The sequence below is a fragment of the Hyla sarda genome, chromosome 10 (assembly GCF_029499605.1).
Source record: "Hyla sarda isolate aHylSar1 chromosome 10, aHylSar1.hap1, whole genome shotgun sequence".
NCBI lineage: Eukaryota > Metazoa > Chordata > Amphibia > Anura > Hylidae > Hyla > Hyla sarda.
In genome coordinates this window covers 117,812,893-117,822,023 of record NC_079198.1, presented here as the reverse complement: position 1 = coordinate 117,822,023, position 9,131 = coordinate 117,812,893, and positions in this window count along the sequence as shown.

Genomic DNA, 9,131 nt, shown 5'->3' with positions numbered 1-9,131 from the left:
ATTAAAGGGGTACTCCGGCGCTAAACATCTTATCCCCTATCTAAAGGATAGGGCATAAAATGTTAGATCGAAGGGATCCCTCCACTGGGGACCCCTGTGATCTCTCTTCCCCCCGTTTTTTAGCTGCACAAAGCAAGGGTCGCTCTGTGGCTGATGATGGGCGGGGCAGGGAACGGCGTATCGTGATGTCACACCCCGCTCCCTCAATCCAAGTCTATTATTTTCCAATAATATGTAAACATATTAAAAATTTCAAAAAAAATTGTATCACTGCATGTAGAATTGTCCGAACTATTAAAATATAATATTATTCATCCCGTTTGGTAATTGGTGTAAACGTAAAAAAATAAATAAAAAAAAAAATAAAAAATTTATTACATCATATCCCAGAAAAATGGAGTAAAAAGTGAAATAGTACCAAGATCACAATGCAAAAAATGAGACCTCATACAGCCCTGTATACGGGGGGGGGGGGGGGGGAAGAGTTTTGTAGGGGTCATAAAACATGGTGGAAACTATACGACTTGTAATTGTGCAGACCTAAAGAATCAAAATAACATATTAGTTTGACCACAAATTATCAGCGTAAATAAAAAGCCCTCACACATTTGCTATTTCCTTTTCAATTTCTTGTTTTGGCATTGGAGCATATGTTATGGAAAAAAAATTGGAAGTCATTTCAATGTACAATTGGTCTTGCAAAAAACAATCCCTCATATGGGTGTGTAGAAAATGTAGAAAAAAAAAAATTATGGCAATTATAGTGGGAAGTAAAAAAAAAAAAAGGAAAATTGGCAGCGTCCTTAAATGAGTGCTGTCAGAATCAAAAACTTTTTAAATGTTGTACATCTTGACAAAACATTAACCTTTTTTATAGAAATCATGGCTTAAAAAAAAATTAAAAGACCACTAGGGGTCCCCATACCATCCAAAACATAATCCTGTCTGGCTGCAGCATCATCTTTGTCTAAGCTGAAGCACAGGCAGGGACAAAGTCCAGTTAGTGATGGCGGGACTAATACTCCTCTGTGCTCACTCCTGTCCTGTATATCAGACTCCTTTCTAAAAAACAGAGAGCAGGGGGTTACAGAGAAGCCTGTAGTGATTAGATGAAGAGACCCAGCACTCAGGAAGGAAGTGAATGCATGGTGAGTGAGGGCAGACCCAATGCTTGCCTCAGACACGCCCCTTTCTGAGCAGTGGATGTCAGAATGAGTGAGAAATGTGAAGAAATTGCCTCAAATCGTGAGTAACACGGCCTATACCAAAGCTGTAATACCTCAACCATTCCCCACTACTCTCCGCAAGATCACTGGACCTAAATGCACCCCTAAATCCAGATCTATGCTACGGAATCTTCTAAAAGCTAAATTAAGCTTATCTGATCCCAACCAACTGTCAATCGCTGCTCAACTAGAAATAGACTCTGTTATCTGGACTGTTGTTGATATTGCCTGCTACAGAAAATCTTCAGTAAAAGTTCCTGCAAGTTTTCAGTTCAACAGTGGTTGTGGACAATCTGTTTATTATGCACTCACCTATCGCTCTTGGGAAGGGTGGCGATAGGCCCTAGTAACATTACAGTATTTAACCCTCACCCTGGCGTCACGAGTGACAAGGGTTAACAGCGCCCTTTATTATCCAGAACAGCAACACCCCAACTACCCTATAACCCCCGAGGCGTACCACAGAAGCATTATTTGTTTTCCTGTGACATGCCAGGTACACTTTAAGGGGTTAATGCATGTCAATATTGTACGAGCATTTTGTATTGTTGTTATTTTCTATTGTATGGTGGTATCATTTCGGCTTCTTTTGGTGCTAATATTAGGACACAGTTACTTTCCGTGTCCTTTCTTCACAGAGGTGAATTGGAGAGGGTACACAATCATTTTACCCAGGAAACTCCACAGATCCTAATGCAACTTTGGCAGAATTCCCTAAAACACAGTGGCCTTGATTTACTAAGAGAGTGGAGTGTTGTTTTCTTTGTGGGTTTTATTTTCCTACAATTTTTTTCCACAGTATTTGTGATGTCCCAGTACAGGATCTCATCTCACAGTCCTATCAGGTTGAGTCCCTGCACATCCCCAGGGCTCACCTGCACTGTACCCCTCTAATCTGTATAATTGTATATTATGTGTAAAGGACCTTTGATATGGTCACATGGTTATTGATCACATGATAATTGTCACATGTTATCGGGGTACTCCAGTGCTAAGACATCTTATCCCCTATCCAAAGGTGGTACAGTCCAAAGGATAAGATGCCTGATTGCGGGGGTCCTGCCGCTGGGCAGCACCCCGTTACCATCAGCCCCTGGAGCATGTTCGCTCCTGGTCTGATGACTGCCAATCACGAGGCCGGAGCATTGTGACATCACGGCTCCGCCCCCGTGTGACATCACGCTCCGACCCCTCAGTGCAAGCCTATGGGAGGGGGCTTGACGTGGCTGATGGTAACGGGGTGCTGTGTGAAAGATCACGGGGATCCCCAGCAGCGGGACCCCCGCGATCAGGCATCTTATCCTTTGGATAGGGGATAAGATGTCTTAGCGCTGGGGAACCCCTTTAAAGTCACATGTTTTGTTACCCAGAGATCACCAGGTGCCAGATGACCCGCAGCTAGCCTATGGGCTCCTTGCTCAGCCCCCCTATATAAGAGGGGGAGGTACTACAATATATCTCTATTGTCTCTTCCACCACACTTTCTGCTGAGGTCAAGTCCAGTCCAGACGTCTCAGGGTCAGTGTCCAGCACATCTGGAGGCCTCAAGCCTAAATTACAGCCACAAGTCAGTAAGTCAAGTCATCTCTGTCTGCTGTCACTATCTTCAGTCAAGTCTATTATAGTGAGTGTGGCTGTCCTAAAGTCTGTCCAAGTCACTGCAAGTCCCAGCAAGCTGCGAGGTCCCCTGTGTTACTGGTCACCTCTCTGGGATCCTGTCCGAGCTGTAAAGACTGTACCATCTGTCTACCTCAGTAGAGCTACCGTTAACCCTAACCTGGCCTTGGACTCTTATTTGCCCCTGCCTAACCTAGGACAAGGGGTGCTACCGTTCGGGTGGTTCTCAGTTAAACCACGCCCTGGCGTCACGAACATTTAGGGGTTAACACAATTTTCCCCTGGGCTACAACATCTGCTCCATACAGCTCACTTCACACCCCCGTGGCACACCACATTTACTACACTTTCCCTACATTTTTTTTTTTTTTTACACATGTTCTGATCTGTCGGGTTTTCCTCGGCTCAAATCCACCACATTTTCTGTGAAAACCTTAGTAAATATGTAGGGATTTGGTGAAAATGTCGGGAACACGCCTCTTTTTCCAACAGACACGCCCCTTTTTCAGATTTTCCGAGTAAAATGGAGAGTTGGTCAGGTTTTTCATTTCTGGCACAGAAAAAATTCTGGCGCAATGGGGGGTATTTATCAAAGGATTTATGTGTCTTTTTTAACGTAACTTTGGCGCAATACTTTGGCGCATCTTCTCCACTGTCATTTTTAGAACTTTCTCAAAATCACACGGTCCTATGCGTGATTTTAACTTTAGTCAGTAATTAATCATTTGCGCCAATCGATCTTTGGCACAATTTTGGCGCAAATCCCGTTTTTGCCAAGAAATTTTGCACATGGAAAACACACTTAGCAATGTCAGAAAATGTAAAGGCCTCAAAATACATTAAAAACATTTTTTTTGTGAAAGCAGCGACGCCTCCAGGGCTGCTCAATACTATCCTGCGACATAGTTGTCTCTGAGGAACCTTCACCCTCCGTTGAGCCGGCATCGGACATGGCCACACAGGTTCAGGAAAGGTAAAGCACTAAAGCAGTGGTCTCCAACCTGCGGACCTCCAGATGTTGAAAAACTACAACTCCCAGCATGCCCGGACAGCCAACGGCTGTCCGGGCATGCTGGGAATTGTAGTTTTGCAACATCTGGAGGTCCGCAGGTTGAAGACCACTGCACTAAAGTAACAAAAAAAAAACGACCCAAGTTGAAAATAAAATCCATTTCACATGATATATATATAAATAAACGCCACAAAAGAAAATAACTCCTGTCGCTTGCTGATATACTGCAGGAGGGACTCCAAAATGGCCGCTCTACAGGGTAAAATACGCGTCCTCTGTGGGGGGTAAGTTCTGGGTAAAAGGCGCTGTGAACAGCTGATTTCAACATTTGAGCCAAAATTACTAACAATTTGCACCAAATGATAAATTTGGTGCATGTCCACGAAAACCAAAGTGAAAAAAAAAGGGTAAAAAGAAACGGTCAACAGGCAAAATTGATAAATACCCCCCCATAATATTGATAAATACCCCCCCAATGAGACAGAATTCTGGCACAAATTCTGGCGCACAACCCAACAAAACATGTCGGGTTTACAATAGTAAATCAGGGCCATTGTTCAAGAGAAACCAGATGTATGGCCCCAAATAAGGTGTGAACAGAGACTTGTGTACAGTGACCCCGACATACGATCATTTCAACATGCGATGGCCTTTCAGAGGCAGCATCAACATACGATGCTTTTGTATGTCGGGGCCATCGCATAAACGGCTATCCGGCAGCGCAGACTGCTTCAGCTGCCACCGGATAGCCGGTTATGGTGCCCTGTGTGCTCCGCTGACGATCACTTACCTGTCCTCGGGGCTCCGGCGCGTCCTCTTCGGGATCCCCTGCATCGTCGGCGCTCTCCATCATCGTCATCACGTCGCTGTGCACGCCGTCCCGTCATCCAATAGGAGCGGGGTGCGTAACGACGTGATGGCGGCGATGGAGAGCGAGGGTGCCGGGGAAGCAGAGGCCTTGCCGGAGCGTTGGGGACACCTCGGGGACAGCGATGGAAGGTGACATCCAGGGCAGCGGTGACGAGCGGTGATTGTCTGGAGCGGCGGGGACAGGTGAGTACAACTTCCTCTACCAGTGGTCTTCAACCTGCGGACCTCCAGATGTTGCAAAACTACAACTCCCAGCATGCCCGGACAGCCGTTGGCTGTCCGGGCATGCTGGGTGTTGTAGTTTTGCAACATCTGGAGGTCCGCAGGTTGTAGACCACTGTCCTATACTTTACATTGCACGGATCCCTCAACATAAGATGGTTTCAACAAACGATGGTCCATTTGGAACGGATTACCAGCGTATGTTGAGGGATCACTGTATACAGATAGCAGGCGGGGCTCTTCTCTGGGTCTTACATCAGACTGGGACATACTGGCACCAGGCTGCCCTGGAGGATAGCAGTGCCAGAACAGCAATTTTGACTGTTGAAATAGGGAGTGGTAATTGACGTTTATACAGGTGAAACTTGAAAAATTTTAATATTGTGCAAAGTTCATTTCTTTCAGTAAAGCCGAAACTAATATCTGAGAGACTCATTACATGCAAAGCAAGATCGTTCAAGCCGTGATTTGTCATAATTGGGGTGATTATGGCTACAGCTCATGAAAACCCCAAATCCCCAATATATTAAATGATTTGGGGAGCCATGTCATCTGCTGGTGTTGGTCCACTGTACATCATTAAAGGGGTACTCCACTGCTCAGCGTTTGGAACAAACTGTTCCGAACGCTGGAGCCGGCACCAGGAGCTTGTGACATTATAGCCCCCCTCATGATGTCACACCCCACCCCCTCAATGCAAGTCTATTGAAGGGGGCGTGACAGCTGTCACGCCCCCTCCCATAGACTTGCATTGAGGGGGCGGGGCATCACAAGAGGGCGGGGCTATGGCCTCACGAGCTCCCTGCGCCGGCTCCAGCATTCGGAACAGTTTGTTCCAAACACTGAGCAGTGGAGTACCCCTTTAAGTCCATAGTCAATGTATCCGTCTAGCAGGAGATTTTTTTTGCTTCCTTTGCTTTTAAAGGAGATATCCAGTGGTGAAAAACGTATCCCCTATCCTAAGGATAGGGGATAAGTTTCAGATCGTGGGGGGGTCTGACCACTGGGGCCCACCGCGATCTCCTGTACGGGAAGGGGGCGTGTTGACCACAGCACGAAGCGGCGGCTGACACGCCCCCTCAATACAACTCTATGGCAGAGCCGGAGCGCTATAGTTGTCATATAGTTGTATTGAGGGTGCGTGTCGGTCGCCGCTTCGTGCTGTGGTCAACGCGAGCTATCTGGCCAGCGAGCCGGGGCCCCGTACATAGAGATCGTGGGGAGGCCCCAGCTGTCGGACCCCCTGCGATCTGAAACTTATCCCCTATCCTTAGGATAGAGGATACGTTTTTCCCCACTGGACTACCCCTTTAAGTTGCATTAATGAAATACAATGAACTTTCGCACGATATTCAAATTTTTCGAGTTTCACCTGTAATTGATGTAGTACATATCTAAATTTAGTTAATATATATACATTTAATATACTTTACTCTGAGGCAGTGTTTCCCAACCAGGGTGCCTCCAGCTGTTCCAAAACTCCTAGCATGCCCGGACAGCCTTTGTCAGTAGTGGAGCGTCCCACTAAACTTATGCATCTCCCCTAGGAAAGTGTCTGCAGATGCCGATGCTGAACATAAGTCTTCAGAAATTCTGAGAGAGAACATTTACTGAAGAGTTTGAGCAGTCGGCATTCTGTAGCGGGCTGTCATGTACATACACGGGGGGGATCCCTATCATCTGGTTAGAATTAGTTTACCCCCCACACAGTTTTATATATCTGATTTCCATATGGTGACCAGACTCTCCATAAAGTGGGCCCAGCTTCTTACTGATAGATTATTTGAGTTGTTCACTGTGACTCCCCAATTGTCACATGGAGTCATTTCCCATTTTTTTCTATGGACGTAAGCGATCGTATCGAAAGAAGAAATGATGACATGTGGTTTAGACTGCATCTTCCTATACAGTGGCATAGGTTTTGCGTTCTATCAGAATTTTACGGTCGGAAATTTTCCTGACATAAACCTCAGATGGACGGAAAACACGGCCAGACATTCTGCACATTTGAATAATCCGGCAGGCGCTAGGACCACTCCGAAATTCGTTGTCTCGTAGACGGAAATGCATTTCCGAGCATAAAACGCAGAAAGAATAGGCATGAAGCCGGAATCTGGATTTTGTCGGCAGAAACATCTGCGGCTGAAATTCTGTTGTGTGCACAAAATCAATGGGAATCTGCTGCAGCGGAATTTCCAAGCAGAATATTCCCGCGGAATTCTGCTCGGAGATTCCGCCGTGTGAACATAGTCTATGGGTCCTTTTAGATGGGCAGATCTGTGCCCCATACATGCGCCCATCTAGTAGATCAGCACTTATTAACCCCTTGGGAATGGAGGGTTTTTCCGTTTTTGCACTTTCGTTTTTTCCTCCATATCTTTTAAAAATCATAACCCTTTCAATTTTGCAACTAAAAATCCATGATGGCTTATTTTTGCGCCACCAATTCTACTTTGTAATGACATCAGTCATTTTACCCCAAAATCTATGGCAAAACAGAACAAAAAATCATTGCGCAACAAAATTGAAGAAAAAATTCAATTTTGTAACTTTTTGGGGGCTTCCGTTTCTACGCAGTAAATTTTTCAGTAAAAATGACACCTTCTCTTTATTCTGTAGGTCCATACGGTTAAAATGATCCCCTACTTATATAGGTTTGATTTTGTCGGACTTCTGGAAAAAATCATAACTACATGCAGGAAAATTTATACGTTTAAAATTGTCATCTTCTGACCCCTATAACTTTTTTATTTTTCGGCGTACGGGGCGGCATGAGGGCTAATTTTTTCTACCATGATCTGAAGTTTTTAGCGGTACCATTTTGGATTGATCAGACTTTTTGATAGCTTTTTATTCATTTTTTCATTATATAAAAAGTGACCAAAAATACGCTAGTGTTCAAGTTGGAATTTTTTTGCGCGCACGCCATTGATCCTGTGGTTTAATTAATGATATATTTTTATAATTCGGACATTTTCGCACACGGCGATACCACATATGTTTATTTTTAACACTGCACACACTGATCTTTTACATTGATCATTGTTATACCATGGGGTGCTATAACACTGCACACACTGATCTTTTACATTAATCAATGGTTTCTCATAGGAAACCAGTGATCAATGATTCTGACGCTTGACTGCTCATGCCTGGATCTCAGGCACTGAGCAGTCATTCGCCGATCGGACAGCGAGGAGGAAGGTAGGAGACCCTCCTGCTGTCCTACAGCTGTTCGGGATGCTGCGATTTCGCCGCGCGATCCCGATCAGCCCCCTGAGCTAACCGGCATTAGTGTACTTTCACTTTAGATGCGGCGTTCAAAGTCTAAAGGGTTAATAGCATGTGGCCCCGCGTTATAGAAAGGGAGTGGGCGGAGGGCATACAGGTACGCCCTCTGTCCCCAACAGGTTAAAGAAGCCTATTACAGTGGGGCAATTAAGTATTTAGTCAGCCACCAATTGTGCAAGTTCTCCCACATAAAAAGATTAGAGAGTCCTGTAATTTTCATCATAGGTTATAACCTCAACTATGAGAGACATAATGGGGAAAAAAATTCATAAAATCACATTGTCTGATTTTTAAAGAATTTATTTGCAAATTATGGTGGAAAATAAGTATTTGGTCACCTACAAACAAGCAAGATTTCTGGTTCTCACAGACCTCTAACTTCTTCTTTAAAGGGGTACTACCGTGCTGACAACTTATCACCTATCTAAAGGATAGGGGATAAGTTGCCTGATCGCGCGGGGTCCTGCCGCTGGGGACCCCCGCGATCTCGCACGCAGCACCCCGCTCTCATCAGGCCCCGGAGCGAACATCAACTCCGAGTCTGATGACGGGGCCGGTGATCGTGACGTCACAGCTCCACCCCTGTGTGACGTCACGCTCCGCCCCCTCAATGCAAGTCTATGGCCATAGACTTACATTGAGGGGGCGGAGCGTGACGTCACATGGGGCGGAGCCGTGACGTCACAATACTCCGGCCTCGTGATCGGCAGTCATCAGACCCGGAGCGATTTTCGCTCCGGGGCCTGATGAGAGCGGGGTGCTGCGTGCGAGATCGCAGGGGTCCCCAGCGGCAGGACCCCGCGCGATCAGGCAACTTATCCCCTATCCTTTAGATAGGGGATAAGTTGTCAGCACGGTAGTACCCCTTTAAGAGTCTCCTCTGTCCTCCACTC